The 25,066-nt window shown below is 28.0% G+C and overlaps 1 long non-coding RNA gene across 1 annotated transcript; it reads left to right on the forward strand.

The window, feature by feature from the left end:
- The first annotated feature begins 1,305 nt into the window (after positions 1–1,305).
- Positions 1,306–24,521, forward strand: LOC111635620. Its single transcript, XR_002758407.1, has 4 exons — positions 1,306–1,437; positions 8,409–8,582; positions 18,304–18,498; positions 24,212–24,521. It is a non-coding gene; the product is annotated as an uncharacterized LOC111635620 (long non-coding RNA).
- The last annotated feature ends 545 nt before the right edge of the window (positions 24,522–25,066 follow it).

Raw genomic sequence — 25,066 nt, forward strand, 5'->3', positions numbered from 1 at the left:
AATATACACAAAAATCTTGACTTTTAACAATGAAAAATGGAGATCTTTTGTGTCTATTACATTACAATTGTATTAAAATAGACAAAATTTACAAGAAAAGTTCGTGTGAGAACTTTTAGTATCTAAGATCTTAATGTATGCTCTCTCTCTTACTGTTTAACATCTCGTTGTTTCGTTAATTATAATTTTTCTATGGGACTTTTTACAAATCTGATCTCTTTAACACCTAACTAAGGAAGAATAGTTAGATAAGTGGCTTAATAATAATAAAAAAAATCTCATCCGATCCGGGTTCTGTGAACTTCTTCTCATCTGGGAGCGGAAGTCCACCCGCGGTGCATGACGTTCCACTTTCCGGTGTGACATCACAAGGTGTTATCTATCGGTGCCCTCTAACTCGACCTCTTACATTTTCATCTGCTCCAGACTTGGATTCTATTGGAAATTTTCTTTCTTCTAAATATTTTTTCAACGACATGAAGCAATTTTTCGATTCGATCATTTTCTTTCGCTTTTCGCACGCACCGCGCTATTGTGAATAATAACAGTAGACCAACAACTGAGATTCTTAATGAGAAATAACAGCTTTAATCTCGTGTAGGATTTTGCGGTCCACCAATTACATTAATAAGCTGTTTACTACACACATACATCGTTATAAAATTATCGCGTATCCTTCGAACTGTCCCATTGTCAAATGTTTCGTAAATAAAATCTTTTCAAGGACAGACAGACCCCCGTACTGAAACATAATTAAGGTATATCTATATTAAAAAAAACATACATTTACATTCTAAATGTATATAGAAGCTTATGATGCTGCAATTTTCTATAAAACTGCAACAAACTTGCACACGAAATAAAACTTTCTTTAGTCTCTAATACATATAATTTATAGATTTTTTAGCATCCTAATTAATTCTAGAATGGTTATATATGAATATTTAATCTATAAGCTTACAGTCTATAGACTTATTAACCTAAAAATGCAAGTAATAAAGCTTATGCAACCTCACAGACTATACATTATAAAGCTTTAGATCTAGAATTAATCAACAATTCTAGAGTAGTAAAATGATGTTGGAGTGAATCAATAGAGAATTATCTCTTACTCACATCTCATGGTTTTATATATTTAATAATTACAGATAAATATATATATATATATATATTTATAAGGTCGAAAGTCGACGTGGAACGAAAGTTGGCAGGTGTTTGCTATATACACACATACACACCTATATATATATACAAATATATAACAAAATTCATTGTTTACTATATGAAAGACCGCCTGGGTTGTGAAGAGAACAAGCGGAGATGAGGTCTGCAATATATGTACCACGTGATCGACTACAAATGAAATGAAATTTATATAGTGATAAAATGCATATACACCCTCATCTATAATGTTTTATATATGAAGCCTGAGAACAAGTAAGTTCGATTTTATCCGTGATTATATTGATTTTAATTTATTAACGTAAGTAAATCATTTATTATTATTTTATTTTTTAATCTTCAGGGTTTTGTAAGAACAATATTAATTGTTTCATTTCCGTTGTGTCAAAATAATTTTTTTAATTATTTTTTTTAAATAACGGGAAGATTTTTAGGCATTTAAATCAAATAGAAAGCTATTGAAAGGATATGAGGAGTCATAGCTTGGAGATGAGCTAAATAGGAGATTTTAGAGGAGTAGGAGAGGATGCAGAGGGCTATGATAAGTCATAGTTATAGGTGGGTTTATGAGAAGATACAGAAAGCTACGAGAAATAATTACAAGAGGTGGGCTTAATAGAGATGTTACATAGGATTATAAGAGATTATGTAGTCTTTCCTATAGGTAGGAGAGTTATGAGAAGTCTTATTTAAAGGAAATAGCGAGGTGGTTTAAGAAAGGATTCAATTTAATGATAATAAGTTATAGGTGAGAGAAAGCTGTAAAAATTATATATTTTAATAGATAAAAAAGTATGTAAAAACTAAGAAAAAGTTATATTTATAATATATTAAAGTAGTAGAAAGAAAAGAAGGTCAAAATAGAAAGTTTTAAACCTTTTAAAAGCAATTATGTTTTTAATAAGTTTAACTTTAGCAAGATTGCTCATTAAATTAACACATTTTCGTCATTAAATGACGTAATTTTCGAAGTTTATTTGTTAATTCGTACAGTATACAACAGCTCATTGCACCCAACGAATAATTTATACGACTTCTAAAGTCATTAAATTTCATAAATTTGAAATGTTATAAATGATTGATATTATACCCTAAAATAATATGCTACTGTTTAATGACGTATGTTAATTTTAAAACTTCACACATCCTGCATTTTATGATTTTTCTCTGTTTGTTATTCATATAAAATATATTAAATACGAATAAACTTTTTTCAATTTTAAACATCTGCAGCTTATGTTCGAAAACATTACGAAACTTTTATGGCACATTTAAATTAGTTTTATAATTTATCATATGCCTACTTTAAAGGGTAATTTTTCGTTAAGATTTTATAAAATTAGTAAAATTTAAAAATTTAATTTAATAATTTTATTAAAATCATTAAAAATTCGACTCGTTTTTATATTCGATTTACAGTTAAAATATTGTTTGTTTTATGAATAAAATCTATAAAAATATAATTTAAAAACTTTATAAAATCTTTAATTATACTTTTATTTCTTAGTTATAATTAATAAAAGTCAGGATTCTTTGTAAAATAAAAAGAAAATTCAACCAGAAAGTAAGCTTCTCTGTTTAACTTGCGAAAGTGATTCGGGTAAATACTAAAACGTGTCTTGAAATCACGATGATTTACCCTCCCCTCTCTAAATCCCTATCTATACCTGTACAACAACGTGATTAAGAGTAGACAGGTGAGATGTAAACTCACCTGTCGTACCTGCTGACATCTGGAGAACGTCCTTCTTTAACTTCACCTGTTCAACTCCCGTTAGTTTATAATTCACCCCCTTAAGAAGAACCTCTTCGTTTCTAGATAATCATCAACCGATAGGGACTTTTGTAACTTAAAAAAACAATATATAAATATCACCTGCATTTAATTTTTTAATTACAATTCCTAATTTTTTATTTTCTTTATATATATATATATATACGAACTTCCTTTATTTAAATATAAGAACAAATGTAAAATTAACATAAAAATAAGTTAAATATTATATAAAAATTCAAAACTTTTAATTAAATTTATAACAGAAGGAGATAAATGCAATAAATTCCAGGATGTTCTACCTCTTAACAATGATATACAATAGTAAAAAAGTATGCAACCGATAGACATTTTTTGGAGTTAAAAATCTATTAAAAAAAATATATTTCAAATAATCAAAGTTAATTAATTAGATTTATTTAAAATAATTACTTTTTATTCTAAAAAAAACGTGAATGAAGAATGGAAAAAGTGGACGTTCCTCTTTACATTTTTTTTTGTTCGTTCGTATGTCTGGATGTTGCAAAAGATTTTGTATGTGTCAAACTTTCCAGCAATATCCTGTGTATTTTTTTATTTGTATTACATACTTTCCAGCTTTTCTGCACAGAATTTCAATCAAATGGAGTGTTTATTTAATTAATAACATTTAACTAAATTTAAAATAAAATTTCCCATTCACTTTTATAGATTAAACTCAAATAATACTTTAAAAAATCTCATAAAACTTTTGCGTATTTTTAACCATTTAATCGTTATTTAAATGACTTTTTTATTGCCATATTTTTGAATATTTATTCAATAAATTAATTAAAATATTCATTAATAAACAATTATAAGAATTAATTGTATTTTTTTTTATGACAAATTAATTGTATTTACGTGATTATTTATTAATGAATTATTAAATATTCATATAAAAAAATCGGGTTTTTACCTCTTCTGAGGGAATTTTTAAACACCTAAACAAGCAAATTTAACACTTGATTAAAGGTGTTTTACCACTTACACTTTAATTTAGTTTCCTTGCCGGAGGTTTTCTGGTTTTTCTTGAATTATTTGTTTAAAAAAACTACTACATTTTAAATGATTTTCTATCGATTTAACCTTTAAAAAATCGAATTTTCTTCTATTTAAGGGTGTAGAAAAGTAAAACGTAAATGATGATTTGTAACTAAGTAAAGACTCACCTGAGTGGATAGAGCAAGGTGTTGTCGACCAGATCCTTTGTAATAATGACAGGTAGACGAAGTTTTAGTTGGGTGTTGGTACTCGCAGTCGAAATCTATCAAATGCCGAAATATCGGTATGAAAACCACGTGTGAGGGTGGTGAAAATTTTCACTTCCTCGTGCGATGGGCGCACCCACATCTCATCAGAATTAGCTCGGAGCAATTTCTTTTTATTTTTTTGAAGCTGCTTTGCAGCTGACACGAGTTTTCTGAAAGTTTTCTAGGCGAAAACACAATAAGACACTTTCAAAATTCGAATTGAAAGACGTAAGAGGAAATATTTGAATGATAAGCAGTTTCATCCTTCATCATGATGAAGGAATTACACTTGATAATTATCTATTTTAATACCTAAATATATATATATATATATTTTTTTTAATGTAAAAATAGTGAGAAATAATTAAAAATCGATACGTAATTAATTATTTAATGTAGTAGCAAATAATTAAAGAGATAAAAAGTTGACAAGCGGTGATAAAACAGAAGGGAGAAGAACATTGCCATGATTTCATTCTAGAGGTCAAAGTTCAAACATTCTGATTGGACAGTCGATCGTTCTACGACTTCATCTTAAACTAGAGACAAGTTTTCGAATTAGTATCGTTTCCTGTCTTTATTTATCTGGTTATTCTATCTGTTCCCCCCTTCTATGGGATGCAGAAGTGTGGATGGTGACATTGTTGATGTTCCTGCCTTCAGGCTAGTGTCGATCCAACGTCATTTACGAACGGCTATTTTTATTTTTTATTTTTTAATTATTTTTTTACTTTTATTTTGTTTTTATAAAGACACACTAACTGATGAAGTTGTAATATTTTATTGATGACATGGAAGCTCTTTCGTGTATGTATTTTTTTTTTTATTAATTTTTATTAACTTTTCGCTTCTTAAAACCTAATTATAGTCTATATATATATAATTTTAAATGAAAATAATTTTATTTTTCGTGCCTTAATTGAGTTTTTTTTATCATTAAAAACCTCTTTAGATATATACTAATTTATTCAGAAATGACAAATTTGGTGTGTAAAATTGGATTTTTATTAATTTAAAAAGTCGTAAAATAAATGAATTTATTTATTTTTTTTCGAAATTAAGTGGAATGATTCGTAAAAAATCATTTATTTTTCTTCATTTCTGTCATCGCCATGCTAAAATTATCATCGGAAAGCATCTAAACTTTAATTAAAAAAATCGATTTTCATAATTAAAATATCGTTAATAAGCAAAATTATAATTTAATAATTTAAAATAAAATATTTTATTATTTATTTAATTAATATGGCATATAATTTCTTAAAGAAAATCCTTGAATTCATCAAAAAAGAAAGTCATCTACTATCAACTACCATTTAAAAGAAATCCCTATTAAACTTTGTATTTTTGATCATTTTTACGTATAAAGATCATTTCTGACCATCTAAATTACCTTTTTAAAGCTAATATTTACTATTTAGATCCATTAATAAGTTCTAAAAAAAGTCGAATCGAGTTATGTTTGTCTTTAACTTGGGTTAGATTGTTTGGATAGGCAATTAAAGCTAAACAATATTATTTTTTTTTTTTTACGATTTCTATGTAAAAATAACACATAACTCATATAGTTTAAAGGTAAACAGTAATAAAAGTACTTAAAAATCACCCCTTTATAGGTAAAGAAAGAATTTCTCAACTCATAAAGAGTGAATTTCTTTGACGAAAGTGCTTTAACTAACACTAGAAAAATTTGCATTTTAATTATTTATTTTAACAAATATCTTTATTTTTAAAGCTAATTATTATTATATATACTTTATAATTTATTATCTATTGTATTTTTATTCTGTTATATTTATTTGTAGTTCTTTAAAGGAGAAAAATGTCAAGGCTGAGCAAACAATATTGTGACTCGTCATGCTGACTCGTTTACCTTTATTATTATTATTATTATTATTTTTTTCTTTTATCGTATACTTTCATGGCTTTATTAATTGCTCATTGCCATAATTTATGGGTTTACTCTACGTATAAATCTTAATTTTGTTGTAAATTTTAGTATTTCTTTAGATTCTCCATGAGTCAGAATGAGGGGATGTCATAGAGAAACGATGGTTTGTTAATTGTATATACGTAACATCTGTTGGTAAAGAACGAAATCTAACGTCCATATCCGCCTCTGATTGTTCTCTAAAATAATATAACATGGTAATTTTCCCTACTTCAACAGTTTATGGAGTCGAAAATGTTTTCTCCATACGCCATAGACAAAAGAATTTCTCTTTTTATGGTCGTTGTTACAAGTAAAGAGATTGCTTGAAGCAGATGGCATTCTAACCACTTGGTCTAGACGTTTCTATACGTTTTTTTGCCCCCCTTTTGTCCCTTTTTTTTCTATTTTTAAATGATTATCATAAACGGAACTTACCAGTTGCTACTCTGTAGAAATATGTTTATAGATAAATAGTTGAAAAATACCTGGTTTGTTGTATCATTTCCTTTCATAAACTCGGATGATTTTCATGGAATTTTCACGTTACACGTTCGATTTACTTGTTACGAATGTTACGACTTTTATTTCTAGAAAGTCATAAATTACATTCTTTTAAGAAGATTTTTGATATATTTTAAAAGCTTAAAATTGTTTAAATTTATTATTTTTCATAATTATTAATGTCTTTACGAGTTAATAATGATATATATATATAAAATCAGTAGGCTTTTTGTACTAAAACTAAGTAAATTATGAATTAATTTCGCATATAAGCAGTTCTTTACATGAAATTTTCATGAATCGAGGACGTTTAAGCATAGTTAATGAGATAAAAATGTAAAATTTGGCATAATTCCTACTAATTTTCGTCGAAAATTGAGGTTATAAATAGCTTTTCATAGCATAGAATCAATAGTTTTAGTATGGATAGGATGAACCGTCGACGTGGTAAGTAAGGTGTTGCATCACTTTATTATTAAGCATAGAAACTCTAAATGATTCATCTTCGTGTTTACATCTTCATTAACTGGATAAATTGTGAGTAAATAGTCGACAATTTTCATCTTGCACCGGGTCAAATTTACATCAGAAAGATATTAGCCTACTCGTGCCCAAGGCACGAATATGTCTAATATTCTTTCAGCACGAAACCATGAAGTAAAAAAAAACCACCAAATATTGCTAAAATTAAACAATGATTTATGATAGAATTGTTTATTTCTTAATTTTCACCCTTCAAGAATCATTATATCATCTTTTTTTCACAAATATATTTTCTGAAAGGTATTTTTAAAGAAAAATGATCCGAGAGGTTACCGGTTTTTATAGAAAAACCGGATATAATGCTCAAATAATTTAAAAATAATGGTTACAAATTATACTGTATGCTCTACTCCAGATTAACGATTATAATATAAGCTTAGAATGCCATCAAATCTGATAAAATTAAGACATTGATGCTATAGAACTCGTTCGACGTCAACCTATTGTGATGTAGAATTAACTATACCCCTATAAATGATCAGGAAATACGGAAAAAGTCTGAATAGTTACGAACTTGCCAGGTGATTATTATTATTTTAGTTAGGTTTAAGTGTACGTTTGAAGTGCCACAGGCTACTGTCGAGCTTTAGATAAGTCTATATAATCAGTCAATCAGTGAAGCATCCTCCCTCCAATATGCTTGGAGCGAGTAACAATGTAACTAATCTCTTCCGCATCACCTTCTACGAAAAGGAATTTAGTACAAATCTTCAAACTCTCTTAAAAATTTTCCTACCTTATAGTTTTCTTATGTTAATTTCTATTTCCTTATAAAATAACAACGTTTATAAAGTGGGCCAGCAATTGTCAGTACATCATCAACATCCTTCATCTTTGACCAGAATGAATCGAATATATAGAGGATGTCCTCCAGCAATTTTTGATACAAGGACCTCTTTTGACGACAATATTTCTTTTCTAACCACATTCAGGTCTTACATTCTCTAGTAAAAGATCCTCAATCTATTGACCTCGTAGTTACATAACGTAGAATCATCTACATACCTATTAGCCTATATTAACATATAGGAAAAAATGTAACATAAAACATAATAATACCTCACGATTTTATGCTAATTACTTAATATTTCATAAACTATTTAATATAGTTTAAAGGGTTTATTTTAATTTATTATATATCTTAGTTTTCGGAGTGTAGGATAGGTTAGAGTTATGTTTACGTGTTATTTTTTTTTACTTTTAGCCTATATATCTAAGCAATGCCCTGGAAAAAAAACACATCCAATTGCAGACATACAGACATACGTTTCAATTAAGGTTGTTTCCCATCTCGAGCGTAGTTAAAAACCACCAACCTGTTCACTTACCCAACCAGTTTTTTGTCATAAGGTGCCAAGATCTACATTCCTTCTATCCTGTAAGTATCCTACAATTTATCTATATATATTTTTTCCTTAAATAAAATTAAGATAAAACTATAATTAGCATCCTTTAAGACTGTATCCTTCTCCATACTTTCGTGTCTTAACGAATAGAAAAATAAATAAATAAATAATTGTTATTATACAAATTAAAGAAACCGAGTTTATAAATTATTAATTTATAGATAAAAATCTAGATAAAGATAGTAAATAATTAGAAAAATGAATAATAAAAATTGTATTGTTCGATTCATTTAAGTTCTCGACGGGGGTTTTTCTGAGAAAAATTATTAATGAGTGCAAACCTCTAAAACCAATCTTATCACGTTTGTTAATAATACAGGCTATCATTTTTATTACCAAGTGTGTTTTTTTTAAAGGAAGGAAAGGTTATCAACACTCAAAATATATATATATATATTTAATTTACTTAAGTAGAACCTCTAAGGGATAGGTTCGACTATAATCAGAGTAATTGCTCCTCTGTTTATGATCAAAACCAGACATATAGTTATTTATGGAATGTGAAATACTTTGCTTTAAAAGCAATAGAATGTGTAGAAGGAATTCCTACTCCAAGTTTATTTCTAGATTGTACAGAATAGTTATTATTTCAAAGCTACCGCGTGCTGCTACAAGTTGTTTTCTTAGAAACCAACGATTGCGTTCTCTTTGACCCTTCCTTTTATTTTCTTTAACACACACACATAGAAAAAAACTTGATAGCAGGAATGTTACCTCAGTAATAAACTTTCTCTTATGTTTAAATAGCGAAAGTAGTCTAAATTCTTATATTAAACGCCTTTATAATTCATACCGTTATAGGTATTAAGGGTTTTAGATCTTCTTACCTTGCCAAAATTGGCATTTTTTTTATGACCTAAACAGTTTTATTTTAGTTTAAATCTTCTTTATTTTTTACACGTTTTCGATCTTTCTATTGTTTTCTGCTCTGTAAAAGCTTTCGAATCGAATGGTTCCTCATTAAAATTCAAGTTACTGTTTACAGTTAAATATTGTATATTTATTGAGCTCCAGATCATAATTGGATATTAATATATACCTAAAAAAAAGGTCCTTTTATTTAAAATATTTATTTATTTAATATTTCTTGGAAAATTCTATTATATATTATTTAGCAGATAGCAATAAAATCGATAAGAATAGCCATCCTGAAGAGCAAATTTTTTATTAGCACAATACAATTACAAGTTAACAATTTGGTATGATTCTACGAAAGTGAGTCAGAGATACGAATAAATGAGGTTAGGAATTCTAACATTTTTATCAGTTAATTTATCCTAAATGGTGGTTTTGGTCCGTTTTACAACAACCATCCTAATGACGTGGTCCGTACCAACAACCTAACCACAAGTGGGTGTTTATGATCTTTTAACCAATAGTTCGTCCTCTTACATCGATTCAGTTCTTCTTTGTTTGTTTTTTTTTTAGCTGACGATATACCTTTTTTACTCCCCCGTATGTCCCTTCGAGGTTTATGGAACCATAAAACATTTGGGTGCAACGTCTGGACGTTAACGCTCTTCGAGAAAATCATGCGTGGAGAAGAGGCCCTTTCAAAAAAAAAAAGAAACCCACCTAAACAAATAAATAAAGAATATACCCGGTAGATCGAGACCCGAGGGCACTCCAATTGTCTCTTAATTACAGGGTGGACAGGAGTCGTTTTTAAAGCGTATTATGACCATTTTTACGGTGTTTTACTCCTGCATTGCTAGACTTACGCATCTGGATGACGATTGTTCAAGTTTAGAAACAAAAAAAAAAACTAAGATTTTTTAGAGAAAATTGACCTTATACACAACTACCCCTGCATCCTTCTAATTACATATTTTATCTCTTACAAATTATTTTATTAGAATAAATTACAGTTATTTCTGTATAATTGTTTCGAAGGGTTTAAATTTCACGAATTACTTACTAAACAAATGGAAGAAAACTTAATCTGTTATAGGAAATTTGCTTTGTTTTCGTCATTTTTGATGAAGTAGTTCTTTTACTAATCCCTCAATAGCCTAGTTTTGGTCCTTCCAGTTTATTTCTGGTGCCTCAAATATCGGATTTCCACATTTCTAGAGTTTTTCAAGTACCTTAATCTAAAGTTCTGTTGCCTCAAGCGGTGTCATTTTTCAAAGTTCTAGTATAAAAATATTCCCCGAAGATGTCTTTTATGGGTTATTTTAAATGTTGAAATTCTTTAGTAAAGTACTTCTAAATAATCTTCTAAACGTAATTATTAATGCTCAGTTTTCTAACACATATATTATTATTATTTTTCTATTAAGGAAATGGTCACACCCTTAATTTTAAAATGGTGTAACCTTCAATTCGATTAAAAGCTTGACAGTATTTTTAAGCGTGGGAAAGGTTTGGCATAGATTAATAAGGTTTTTATATGATATTAAGTTCAGGCGTAACCCTGAGCGTCACATGGTTGTCAATCTGGAAGCATCGATGATTAAAGATGAATGGATAAGTTAGATTATTGCCTTAAGGGAGACGAATATGGAACGAAAACCGTGGGAACAATAGTGGTTGGGCAAGTGTGACTGTAAACAAAATGTCATTCTTTTTATTTACGGTTTTACATCGTTACTCCAAACACGAATGTAGTTAAGTATCCATCTACATGTAAATTTTCAGTGTATTTTTTTATTTATTTTGTCAACTGGTGTTTCGTGTAGATCACTGACAAGGTAGAGGAGTTGACTCGTATCCACTTTTCGCGCTCGTATATTGCATATAAATCACGTAGACGTATATAAAAAATAAGGAATTATGATGTAACAGAGTGACGAAATTTAAAATTTTTCCATTTTCCATAGATGAAATGATATTGTTACCGTTGAAATGGGCAGTAACCTCAACCTCATATCTACAGGTTTATTCGACAACTTTATCTTTACTAAAGAGTAATTACAATACAACAGAATAGATTATCTCTATTACTGTATGGAAAAATGCTTTAAAAACATTCCTTAACAATAGAATTTTATTCAACAAGTTCGAGCTTTCAATGTTTTAAATTAACGTAGAAGAAATACAAAGAAGTTCACTCAGATAAATGGGAAAATATACGAAAATTTTACAGCTTAATCACAATTTTCTGGTAAATTACCTTATTACTCTACTTCATTTTTATATTGTGAAGTGTTGACACGTTCTGTACAGAGGGGTTATAAGCATTATACAAGTAAAATTTATGTTTTCTTTACTTGTTAAACGAAAGGTTTTCAATCTAGACTAAGCAATACCGCATAAGGTCATCGTCTTTAAGCTAATGAACGTTAAAAAAAAAAAAAAAAAACAAGACGAGCTTCAAACAAAATCACTAATCCTATCTACACAACCGGTAGGCCTTAGGCTACTTACACTTTTTTTTTGGCAAAGAATTGTCTTGTAATTCCATTAACTAGTTTTTAATTCGATACTTTTCAGACGACTTTATATATAAAATGAGTTCTTTATACACTCCGTGACTCTTCGTTTTCTTTTTTTTTTTTTTTTTCGACATGGCTAGGCATTAAAAATCACAAAAATTCAACACTAAACGTTAACGAGGACATTTATGTGAACGATAACATGTTAATAAGTGCAAAAAAAAGGCATTTTTGTGTAAAAATAATGGTTTATTTACGAATTTTGAATCATAAACAGACGTAAAACTATTGTTTGTGAGAGATTTCATACGTTTTATATGGAAGAAATGAAGGATTAAATGATACGTATTATGGGAGAAGTTGCCATTTTTGTTTTATTATGATGTGATTAAACTATTATTCATAGAATATATATATATTTTTTTGTATTCTCATTCACCTCTTATGCAATCTGTAAGCAATCCATCTGATTTGGCATTAAGATACGTGCTTGGATATAAGCCAAAGATAAATCAAACGATCAAGGATATTATCTTCCAGTTTCCATATTTAATCATTACTTTGTATCTTAAGAACCATTTCGTGACATTTCCAATATATTTTTTTTTGTTTTAAATGTAATTTTTACAAATAATAAGTGATGTGAGTTTGCAAAATTCAATTTAATTCTGCAAGTTCATAAATTCAAATTATGCAAAACATCATCTTCATTGTCAAGATACTCGATTTATGCATAAATGAATAATTATAATTAAAATCAGAAGGAATTAATATTAATGATAATAATAAAAATAGTATAAAAATACAATAAAATGCAAGTTCTTTATGTTTATTTTATTATTTTATATAAAAATGTATTAAGAAATTACAATTTTTATACATAAAATACACATTTGATAACAAGGCGATGATGATCAATGTTAAAATAATTATTTAAAAAAAAAAAAAAAAAATTTGCACGGTCATGAAGGCAACAGGTACGAAGATTTTTATGGAAATAATTTCAAAATTTTTAAAATCATCATCATCATTATCATCTTTTAATCATTTTTAACTATAAAAAGCGTGTATCATTCCTAGAGACTTGATGCTTTCTCCTCTTTATCTTTAAAAATACCCTATAACACTGTTGATTATTCTGTTTTATATGAATTCCATGTTGTACGAGTCACTTAGATTGTACAAATACGTGAACTGTTCATAGCCCGGCACACGTATTTGTAAAATCTAAGTGATTCGTACAACATGGAATTCATATAAAACAGAATAATCAACAGTGTTATAGGGGGTCGACTGTATTTTAAAAAAATATATATAGGAATTTCGATAGGAAAATGAATAATTTCCTTTGATATAGATCATAAATAATAATAATATAAAGAATGTTCAATTGAGAAAGCAGATGGCATGCGAGAAAAATTGTAAATACTTTAAACCAATGTTAAAAAGTGCAGGTGCTTACAGGAAAATAATAACAGATCTTACGCTAATTAAAAATAATGACTTCTACTTATTATTATTATTTTTTTAATATTATTTTTATGTATATTAAACGAACAAGCTGCGTTACGTTTCCTTTATAAATTTCTCATTTATTAATTAAGATTCGTTATTTATCCATAAGGATTTTTAGAGAGAAAGAGAGAGAGAGGAATGATGTTTTCTCTCATAAAAATGTATACTTTATGCTGTTCTAAGTTCTTGCATAAATTATCTAAATGTTCGGTTGCTGTTCACGTAATAAACTAGTTTTATTTTCCTTATTTTTCATGCTGGATGTGCATATCTCATGCCACTCATTTTATCTAAACTGCTTGGTAAAGTATCTTTCTCTTCAGTTAAAATAAAAAAAAAGTAGAATTTTAACTCTAAGAAGAACTTTGCTATTTATTCAATCAATTTTTTTGTTAATTTTAATATAAAAAAATATAAAAATTTTATCAGGAAATGCTCCATGTTAATAATTCTTCTACGGTTAAAAAGGATAAAAAAAATATATTTTCTATTACTAAAACAATGGATTTAATAACTCTATAATTATATAATCTTACTTAAAAATTTAAAAATGTGTATAAATATATATAATAATTTAGTAAATTAGGAAATTTTTCGGGGTTTAATTACATTTAATAATTGATCACGTCTATTGTTATTGTATCTGGATATATATCGTCTCGGTATTAATTTATGTTATTATGTAATAATTGAGTTGATATATTATAAATTTTTGAACGATTATCTACGACGATCGTGTCAAAATTCGAATTGATAAAACGATGACATTATCGTAAAAGATTTTCTTTGTTTTATGGTGTAGATATTGGGTGCGGTTGGTGCGACTTTTCTGCTTTAACCTCAATCTTTTTATCATCATAACTGGGTGATATGAAGAGAGAAACAGGTGGGAACCGCTAAGAAAACTCACCCTACTGCCCTTGAAGGAAGTTCTAAATCTCAGACATTACCTAGAATTACAGACGTGACTTTGGGATTTGTCTACTTTATTTATTATATCTGCTCACGTTTCAATGCTTCTTTTATAGAAAATTATCATTACAAAAGTAAAATAAATCCTCTAAATATAAAATAATTTAAATATTAACCACTATCCTGGTGATAGGGTATAAAAATACTTTTTATAAAATTCATTAGGCCTCTTGAATTATTCTCAATTTGTCATCCGTTCTTCATTGAAGGGATGAAGTAGTGCACATCTATCGTGTTAGATAATAAGGTACAGTATTATTTGAAGTGTGGTGACACGAGTTTGTTCTCCAAGAGCACCACCGCTCCTTTCATCTAACATTTGACAGATTCGTGATATTGATAAAAAGGGTCAAGAATTGTTTGATGAATACGATCCATTGATTGGATTAAACTAAATGATAAATAGCTGACATATTTTCTACAATACTCTATTAATAAATCGCAAATTCTATGAAAGTCCAAGTCGTGACGTGTAGTTAAAAAATATGCATCCACCGATTGCAATTATATGTATTTTTTTAAAAAGGAGTTTAATCATATTTTTTTCAATTGTGTGATATTTTTCTTTTTACGTGTGTGTGTATGTGTTTTTTTCTCTTTTAGTTTCCTGGATAACCCTTCGAGTCATACACCTTGCTAAATTGTTAATACACGTAGCTATGAGGCCCTTATATAGAAAAATGCTTCCAAATTTTATTAGATTTTCCGTTATTTCCGCTTCGTTTTTTTCTATTTTAAAGCATCAATGAGTCCATCTCGACACGCGATTGTGAATATGTATCAAAGTGCAACACAGCGTAACCTCTGGTAGCGGAACCTGTATACCGCCTGGCCCTCTCCCATGTCGAGTTTTATCAATAGTAATATTAATATAGACAATGGTAGGGGTGTCGTCCTCTTTCCCGTGCTTTCATAATTGGATACAGACAGACCATGTCCATCCTTGATTTGATTGAATGGTGGGAGCTTTTCCACGCACTGCTCAACATACCCCTCCTCTTTCATGGTCTCTGAACACCGACACAGGTAAAAATTTAAAGTTATTTTATACCCAAAACCCTTAAATTTATATATATATAATAAAAAAAAACGATATCTTCCATGATTCGCTTCAACCTGTTTCGCGTATCCCCCAGGGTGATTTTCTACTACGTCCCACCTTGTAGTTTTTTCCTTTAACTTTTCAGCAAGGAAATTTATTATCCGTTTATATATTTTCAAAGATATACACATGATTGATTAATAGATTTTGATTAATTCACTTGATTTATGAGGTAGTTCTTCTCCACGAGGTGTGTTGGTGAACAATTAAAGTGTATATAAAATTAAGAAAAAGTTAACAAATCTAAAAACAAATAGTTAAATTAGACTTTGAGATAAAAAAAAAATCAAGCAATTATTATCTATCTTCTAAGAAAATTGGCCAATGAATTAGTAGTCCTTGATCATTTCCTTATGTCTTTAATGTGTAATTATATGGCCGAAAGCTAACAGGAATGTATCATTACGATTTATATCTTCGTTTCTGCATTTTAATAATTAAACATAATTATTAATCGTGTGATTTTTAAATTATAATTTTACTGATTTAATTAAGTAAGATTAGCATAATTGCAATAGAATTTAATTTGCAAACAATCAAACCGAAAACAAAGTAAAAATACAAATAAATAAATAAATAAAAAATGAAGTGGAATGTTTGATCAAAAGATATCAACTAATCATTAAAATGATATCACTCAACGAATTATTTATGTTATATCTATGAAAGAAATAAAAAGTATGAAGTCCCAAGCACGTGTTTAACTTTAAATTGCGTGCCTTCTTGTATATCTTTAACCAATTTCATGATACATAAATAAGAACTGGTCAAGGTTATCAATTATTTATCGAACGAACACAACATTTTTACACTCTTTTTTTTCGATAATCATGCTTAACAATTGTTAAATTTTAGCTCACTTCCTCTTCTAACAGGTTTCATTGTCATTTTTATAAGCCAAGAAAGATAAATAAATCGAGAAAAATTAAGTTTTCGAAAAAATTATATGTTAAGAGCATTTTCCACTTTATCTTCTGAGAAAATCTGCATATAATCGTTCAGATTTTTATTCTCCTAACAGAAAAAATAAGTCATTAATATTATTTTTATTAGATTTTCTAAATAGATAGGAATTTTTATCAATTTTTCCTACGTAATTTCAGATCAGAAAATACCTTTTTTTTTTGTGTATAAATTAGACAAGACATGAGCACTTTTATCAAAGAAGAAAGTGTAAACTGGTATAGACTAGTATAAAGAATTATTTTTTAAAATCAAATATATATATCATCTAAAGAATTATGTGTCCCTTCTATTAAAATAGCGATTTAAATCTAATTTTTGCTAATTGATTTCGTATTAAAATTTTTCCTATTGGCAAACGTTCAAGGTTATATTATTAAATTTGTAAGGTAGGATTCCACGTAACCTGCTCGACTCTTAGTAATTACTAAAGGTGAATTTGTGCTGTGAGAACATTTTAAGATGACACTTGGGAACCTAAATTTATTTTTTTTATTAATAAATTACCTCATCCTAGTTCCGTTGGGCGGTTATTTTGATAAAACAAAGTTACCTTTTCACATCTTAAAGGGTGAGAACTCAAACTCGCAATCGATGTAGGCTAAGAAGTAGGTAAAAAAAAAAGCATTCGATGTACTCGAAGATAAACTTATTACTTTATTTTATAAGAAATTTATATAATTTACGTCCCATTCCTTCTTAAAATAAGCTAATGTTAAGTAGAACTGGAGCACTATCCCTGACCCTCGACATAACTTTTTAATGGGAATTTATCATAACCATGGCGTGACAATTCTTCCATACATCAATGTCAACACGATAATTAATCATAAAATCTATATTTAATCGGAAATTTTTATAAATTTCTTATATATTTTAACATTCTTAATACCTATCCTTTTAGTATTCGTTTCGACCTTTATGTAAAGATGTTTAAGAAATAATTTAAAAAAAAAAATGACAGGAGAATGAAATCATATTTCTTATTTAAAATTTATTTAAGATTAAATTTATATAACATTGTAACTGAGTCATAACAAATTTCACTGAATGATAAATAAATGCTACTACCGATGAATATATAATTTTCTAGTTTTGTTTCCTGAATGGTCGCTTCCTTGCAAGGTTAGCGAATCGTACAGGAAAGCCGAACTTTATACATTTTTAACTATTTTTTTTTAACTTAATGAATATTTCTTAAATTAAATAATAATAAAAACATTAAATATAACAAATTACGAGTAATTTAAGAATAAATTTATAAGAATAAATTACAAACATATGGCCTAAATGAATATAAATTATATAGATCGAGAGATAATTGCCTCATTGATAAATTACAAGTTGATCCATCATCTTCTTTTATTTATCTCTGTATTAAAAAAGAAGAAGAAGAAATAAAATAAAAATAAATAAATAAAATTCTTCTTTATATAAACAACTTCAATTCGAATTTATCTTTAAAAATTCCATACAACATATTTTATTTTTAACATTGAAATAAAGAATGATTTATAAAGGATATAAATCTTTAATTATTATTATTATTTTTTTTTAATTTATAATTATTTTAAAATAATAAATTAAAGGTTCACGTTCTCATAAATTAAGAACGTGTTAAATTTTTAGGAGTTAAACGTAATAAATAATATAAAATAATATTAAAGTAATTTACTGTATAATGCTTAAGCAATGCTTTCTTTTTTTTAATCAAATAAATTTACCATTCGAAACTCGTTTACAACATAAACTTGTCTGCTGTAGAGTTCAATTGCCCTGGATGCTTATCGTGTTCAACAGCTCATACTCGTGCACTTTAACTTATTAATAAGATACCTAATGATACTCGAAATATGAAGATTATGCGCTTGAAGATCTTTTGATAATGTGTTGAATGTGATTATGAGCTATTGTGGCAAGTCTACTTGTCTAAGTAGCTATAAATTTTCAATTTATAAGGTAAGTTTAACGTTACACTTTATTATTTTCGTTTTTATTTAATCTTCATCAATGTATAAGTGATTTTATATTGTAGATTTTGACGTTAATTTATATGGTTTTTTTTTATAGTAAATTTTTAAACATTAAATCATTGATAAAAAGTAGAGTAAATATAATAATTTTTAAGTAATATAAATACTGGAAGATCTTAGATTTCATGCATCTTTAACAGCAATTTATGATTGAATCAGTAATGTTTTTTATTAATTTAATTATAATTCTTCTTTAACATCTTAATTAATAACTATAAAGAGAATAATAAAGGTTATTGTCATCTCTTTGAATGCCCTTTAACGTCCTTCAAGAGACACTTTCATCAAGAATTTTAAGCATATTTTCCTCGGAAAATCTAGAAAATAGTTGTGTAAAAGTTTGTAACTCATTCTAGTTGTTTGAAATCGTAATTATCTGTGTTATTGTCAATTATTTTGAAATTTTGATAGCATCTGTTCCACAGCATCCTGTTAAGGAGTCATCTTTTAGAATGAAGAATGGTCAAGATGCTGGAAATCAATGATTTAGAGCATCTTCAATATAAAATCGTAGTTTTTTTTTGAATAGATTAATATCTGAAAGTGATTTTTCTTAAATTTATATGTTGTAAGTTTAATGGATCTGAAAATTCTTAATAAAAATATTGTGTGAAGAACCTTTAAGGTGCTTTGAACATTCAAAGATGTGAAACCAATTGTATGCTGCAAATGAAAACAAATTTTATTATTCTCTACTTAAATATTAATTAAGAGTTTAAAGCAGAAGTATAATTAAATTAATAATCCAAGAATTATTGTTGATATACAACATCATAAATTTCCCAGTGTCGTATATGTAATACTGACCCACATAAAAAACATATTAATGTTTACATTATAAACAAGAATAATCAATAATTTATTAAAAATTCTGTTTGAAAATTTAATTAATTTTATTATTATCAAAGCTTATTTATCGTATATTTGTGAGACCTTACTCCAATTAAAGTTTTATTTATTAACATACTGAGAATGACCAAATAAAATATATAGAGCTAAATTCTACGAATGAAAAAAAAAATAATTTTTATTCTTTATTAACATTTAAATGGCGGCGATACTTTGATTTTTTAATTAAAAGTATTTAACGCTCACGCAAAAGACGAGTCCTTGACATCCTACCGGATGCTGTGGAGCAAATACCTTGAAAATTTCAAAACCATTGACGAATAACACGGATCCTTTATTGATTTAGGACAGAACAATGCAAGGACTTCTATTATAACTATTTTATAACAATTTTTATGCATTACTATGAATGGCACGTGCAATAGTTTTGTTTTTAATCTTCATTTAAGGTCGACAACTACAAAACGTGGCGATTTACGTAACAGCTCCACCCCATCGTATCCATTGGTATATAATGCAATAAATCATATATTTTTCTACCATTTTAATTGTCAAGATCCTAATTAATATTACGTGTAGGAAGAGCATAGTAGGGAGTGTACGAATTTGCAACACACAGTTGGTTGCACATCTTCCAACGCTCCAAACACCTCAAAGGTCCTTCACACGATGTTTACAGTAATAAGTACCAGCATATTCAATTATTTTCCACGAAGATTAAAAAAAAAATAACACTATGCAAACCATTAATTTAGTTCTTATTATATCACACAATCTCTTCTTTTGATCCTTGACCATCATTCTTGAAATCCATTGAAAGTTGTTGTTTGTAGATGAAGTTGGCTCTCAAGAAAGGTTGAGAAATGTTCGTTCTATGTCAACAAATGTATCATATTTATATCTGATGGACGTGATGTGAAAAAAATTCACCAAAACTCGCTAGAGAATCCCTGAGTGATGACCGGAAGTGGAGGTTCACCCCTGCGAAAGGGCATTGCATCTTGTTCCCATATGTAGGCGCGACCTTGTCGAACGACTCGAAGGAAGCAAATGGTGGATAATTACTAGTGTGGTTTACTAGTGTAACAGGTTAACCCGCCAAAACAGTTTATTATTATTAACGAGTTAGAATCGTTTGACCTATAGGGTTTGACTTTATGCAAATGGCACAATTCAACTTGACAGTTCGATTGTCCACCATTTAAACTTAAATTACGACTTTCTACACGTTTACACCTCAATTTTGAACCTGTCAGCGATGTTTAACATTAGAATTCTTTAATTTCAGATTCATAACGGGTATAGAAAAGTAGTCATAATCAGGAAGGTGAAAAAAGTCACTCGACAGGTGAGAACCAATGCACCCTCAACTAGATTCAGATGAGAATTCAAAGTCGCAGGAAGTTGTACTAACCTTGAGATTAACTTTCTCACATGGCCTACCTGTAACTACGTTAAGTAACCTTCCCTACAGCATCACATTCTCACACTTTGCACGAAAACATTCACATGAGACACACAAACATTGACTTCCTTTCTTTGTCCTCATTCCTACTATCACTTTCATATCGTAAGAAAGTATTTGTAAGAGCCATTTAGGTAAGCAACATTTTGACTTTTGAGTAATATTTTAGACAAGATAATAAATTTTATATGAAAATTTTCCTTATAAATAATATAAAATGTTATTTTCTCACGAGAAATAATTTTAAATTCATAGTAGAAACTTCTAGCGGATGCTATTAACTATATACAAGTTATATATCAATATATTAAAACAGGAAAGTTGTAAACTTAGAAAGATAAAAAAAAGAGGGAAAATTTGTTCGTGTTGGACCGGTTTTTACGATGATTTCAACATTAAAACATCGATATTTAATAAGGACATATAATATTACAAATATAATTAATTATTAAGTCGACTAATGAAGTTTTTAAATTAAATTTAATAAAGGAGAAATTCGATTTTTCTAGGCGTTAGGAATGAATTTATTTATACATAATTCTGTCAAATAAATAATGTTGTCTTGCAGGTTAAATTTCATTAATAAAAAAAACGAGAGGATGAAAAAAATGAACAATAGATTAATCACGTTCTTAAACCTGTTCGCGTTTAATTTATGAGATTTATTATTTTATAATTAAAGTAAATTAACCTAAAAACTGAATATTTGAGGTTTTAATTTAATGGAGTTTTGACGTGTTTTTTTTATAAGTTCTTTAAATTTTTTAATGATTTTTTTTGGGAATAATTTTGCTTTTTTTTTGTCTTTTTCTTAGCTAATGTAGCCAAATATTATGTTTTTTAAAAATATATCTTTTAGTATTTAAATATGTTATGAGTCAATTTTTTTGGTATGTATTCGTATCTAGAGAATGTCCATGGCTCCTTAGGATCCTGTAGATGTAAATGCAGATAATAACGTCTCCTTAAGAACATCTAGATATGAATACCCACTACAAAAACGGCTCTTTAGGATCTTGTTTATGAATACCCACTACAAAAATGGCTCTTTAGGATCTTGTTTATGAATGCCTAGGGCAAAAATGGCTCTTTAGGACCTTGTTTATGAATGCCTAGGGCAAAAATGGCTCTTTAGGATCTTGTTTATGAACGCCTAGGGCAAAAATGGCTCTTTAAGATCTTGTTTATGAATGCCTAGGGCAAAAATGGCTCTTTAGGATCTTGTTTATGAATACCCACTACAAAAGATGGCTCTTTAGGATCTTCTATTTATGAATAGCTATTGTAGAAATGGCTCTAAGATCTTCTAGTGATTAATGCTTATGACAGAAAAGCCTACTTATGATTTTTTAAACCTATACCAGCACATTTTTACCTTATAAACATTTAAAATAGATACTTAATATAAAATTTAAGCACTGTTTAAGGTTACTATATTACATAACAGATTCCTACGTGTTACTTTTGAATTAAATCTAATGCTTTTAATTATAGTAATCACTTTGCTTAACGGTTTAAACAATTCTAGACTTTGTGAATTAGGTCAAGTTCTATTTATTTCAGTTTTTCCTCGTCTAAAGTTATAATTTATTCCCCACACTTTTTAAAGTAGAATTAAACAGCTACAAATTAATTTTTTTTAAAGAGAATTCGTAATTGCCAGCCATTACACGATAAAGTTACGTAGACGAATATGCTAAGTTAGTGACGTTTTATATGCAATTTGGGATATTTACAAGTGTCAAGAGACTCGAAACAAACAGTAGAATGCCTGAGATGTTTGAAGATCATTTCCCACACTGACAAAAAGAGTTTTAGTGCGTTTAGAAGGTATTTTCACGGATGATATACCCTGTTATGGTCCTAGATATGTCGAACTTTGTGACCAAGTTTCTGCTTTGACGACTCACCTACTCTATGTTTTAAAAACAATACTAGAAGATGCTTCGTGATTGAAATTGTAAGAGGAATAAATTTGTATGGAGAGCAAAAAGAAGTTTGCTCCATGCCAATGCAAACATTGATATGAATTATTCATATTGCTATGTTTTTACTTATGTTTGCATGTTGTAATACATATTTAGTATGTTAAATTTGTTAACGTTCTATAGACATAGATGGTATGCAGCTTTATAAACTGTTAATTTGCAAATTTAATTAGTAAAAGGTAATTGTCTCTGTTGCTCGTTAATGTAATGCAGCAACACGGTTGGCTTACATTAACATACAATATGCGATGACTTATTCATCTAAATCTTAAAAAATTAATTAATTTATTATGAAAATAAATCTTTTAAATTTTAATTTAAGTTTAAAAGTTATATTTTATAAAATAAATTTAATTTTTTTAACAAAATAATTTCATTAAAAGTAACTTTTAACCTATAAAAGTGGTATTTTTTTTGTGTTTTTTCTCTTAAAAAATAAAGAAAAATAGGTAAAGAAGATTCGGATTTTATTTATAAAATTTATTTTATTGTTTCTCATAAAATTACAGAAATAATTTCCTAAAATATTGATAATACAAAGCGAAAATTCCCACGAATATCTCAAGACGAAGTGTATTGCACTCTGATAGACTCCTATTAGAAACACATTAAAATTTAAATTGGTATAGTCTAGTTTGTAGATTAACTATTAAAAAAATAATAAATTAAACTTAAAAATTAATTAATTTTGAAGTCAAGTTCGAAGTATAAAAGATTTTATAACGAAAAAAAAAGTATATAAAATTTCGGTACTTTTCATTAACCGGATTAATCCTGTGATAGAACGAAGTGTTGCAAAGGGGGGATAACAGGTTTTTTTCTTTCTTTCTAATATCTACTCGAGTCGAGCAGCAATAAAGTTAATACTATATTCAGTGAACTTAGTAATAGTTGACGTGACGTGTTTGGATAAGTGTAGCATCTCATTGTGCACCGATAGCGCCAAGCCTTTCTTTGTTGTTAACCCCAACTTTCGTGAATCCCCCCTTTCAAACAGTGAAAGAATCTATTTAAGTAAAACTGGATATTTGAATAGCCACCGAAATTTGAGATTTCTAACACGTAAAGAACCTCTAATACGTAGAAAGATTTAAGTATAGAGTACAATGTGTACCCTTTATCATATGTCTTTTCTGGATAGAAAAAAAAGGGTGTTTAAAATTCTCTTCGAAGGTTAGAATGGATTAAGTTTGTTTAAAAGGATCCTAAATTAGTTAAATTATTCCTCTTGTTAAAAAAAGTGTTCATTACGTTTACTCATCTCTGGTCAAAAATCTAATTAAAATTAGTGTTTTAATGTTCACGTCTTAATGTTTTTTTTTTTTTTTTTTTTACAGTTTTGTATATGGAAGAATCCCCGCTCTTGAAGAAGGGAAAGATGTCCTTGGGATATGTAATTATTTAAAACAATAAGAGAATGCTTAGGTCATAGAATTTTCTATAACAAATACATACAATTTGCACGGCATTAGTCTAGGAGCCATCGAGCACGAGTGGGTAGCACATTGCTCACGAACATTTAATGAGATGTTTGGTGGTCGACCCGCTAAATAATGACTGGTACTTCAGGCCACCCATCGAGATGGTGTAAAATATCCATTAAGAATAATGGGAAACACGGTCTTTGGGAAGTAAGTTTCAAGTAAATCAAGGATTAAGGATTAAGAATTATTTTTAATAAGGATATTAATGATAATTAAATTGTTCTGTATTGTCTTAATGAAGTAATATATTTTGGTATTCATAAGATAAGAATCGAGAATTTTTTAAAATATTAATTACTTTGATTTTAATAATTTATCATGTTGATTTATAGTTTGATGAGAGTTAATTATAAATTTAAACCATTTTATCTACTTGTCGAGTTTATTAAATTATCTTATTTTATGAACCATTAAATAGTACTTCACGTTAATGATTATGTCTGTCTCACTTATCGGCTCATCTTTGAAAAAATTTTCAGTGTTTTTTTTTATTATATAAATTATAAAATGTGTTCTATAGAAGGGATATTTTCTTATTTTNTAAGATTAGCATAATTGCAATAGAATTTAATTTGCAAACAATCAAACCGAAAACAAAGTAAAAATACAAATAAATAAATAAATAAAAAATGAAGTGGAATGTTTGATCAAAAGATATCAACTAATCATTAAAATGATATCACTCAACGAATTATTTATGTTATATCT

This window comes from Centruroides sculpturatus, unplaced genomic scaffold (assembly GCF_000671375.1).
Source record: "Centruroides sculpturatus isolate CEXI.00-Female unplaced genomic scaffold, Cexi_2.0 scaffold727, whole genome shotgun sequence".
In the NCBI taxonomy this organism is placed as follows: domain Eukaryota; kingdom Metazoa; phylum Arthropoda; class Arachnida; order Scorpiones; family Buthidae; genus Centruroides; species Centruroides sculpturatus.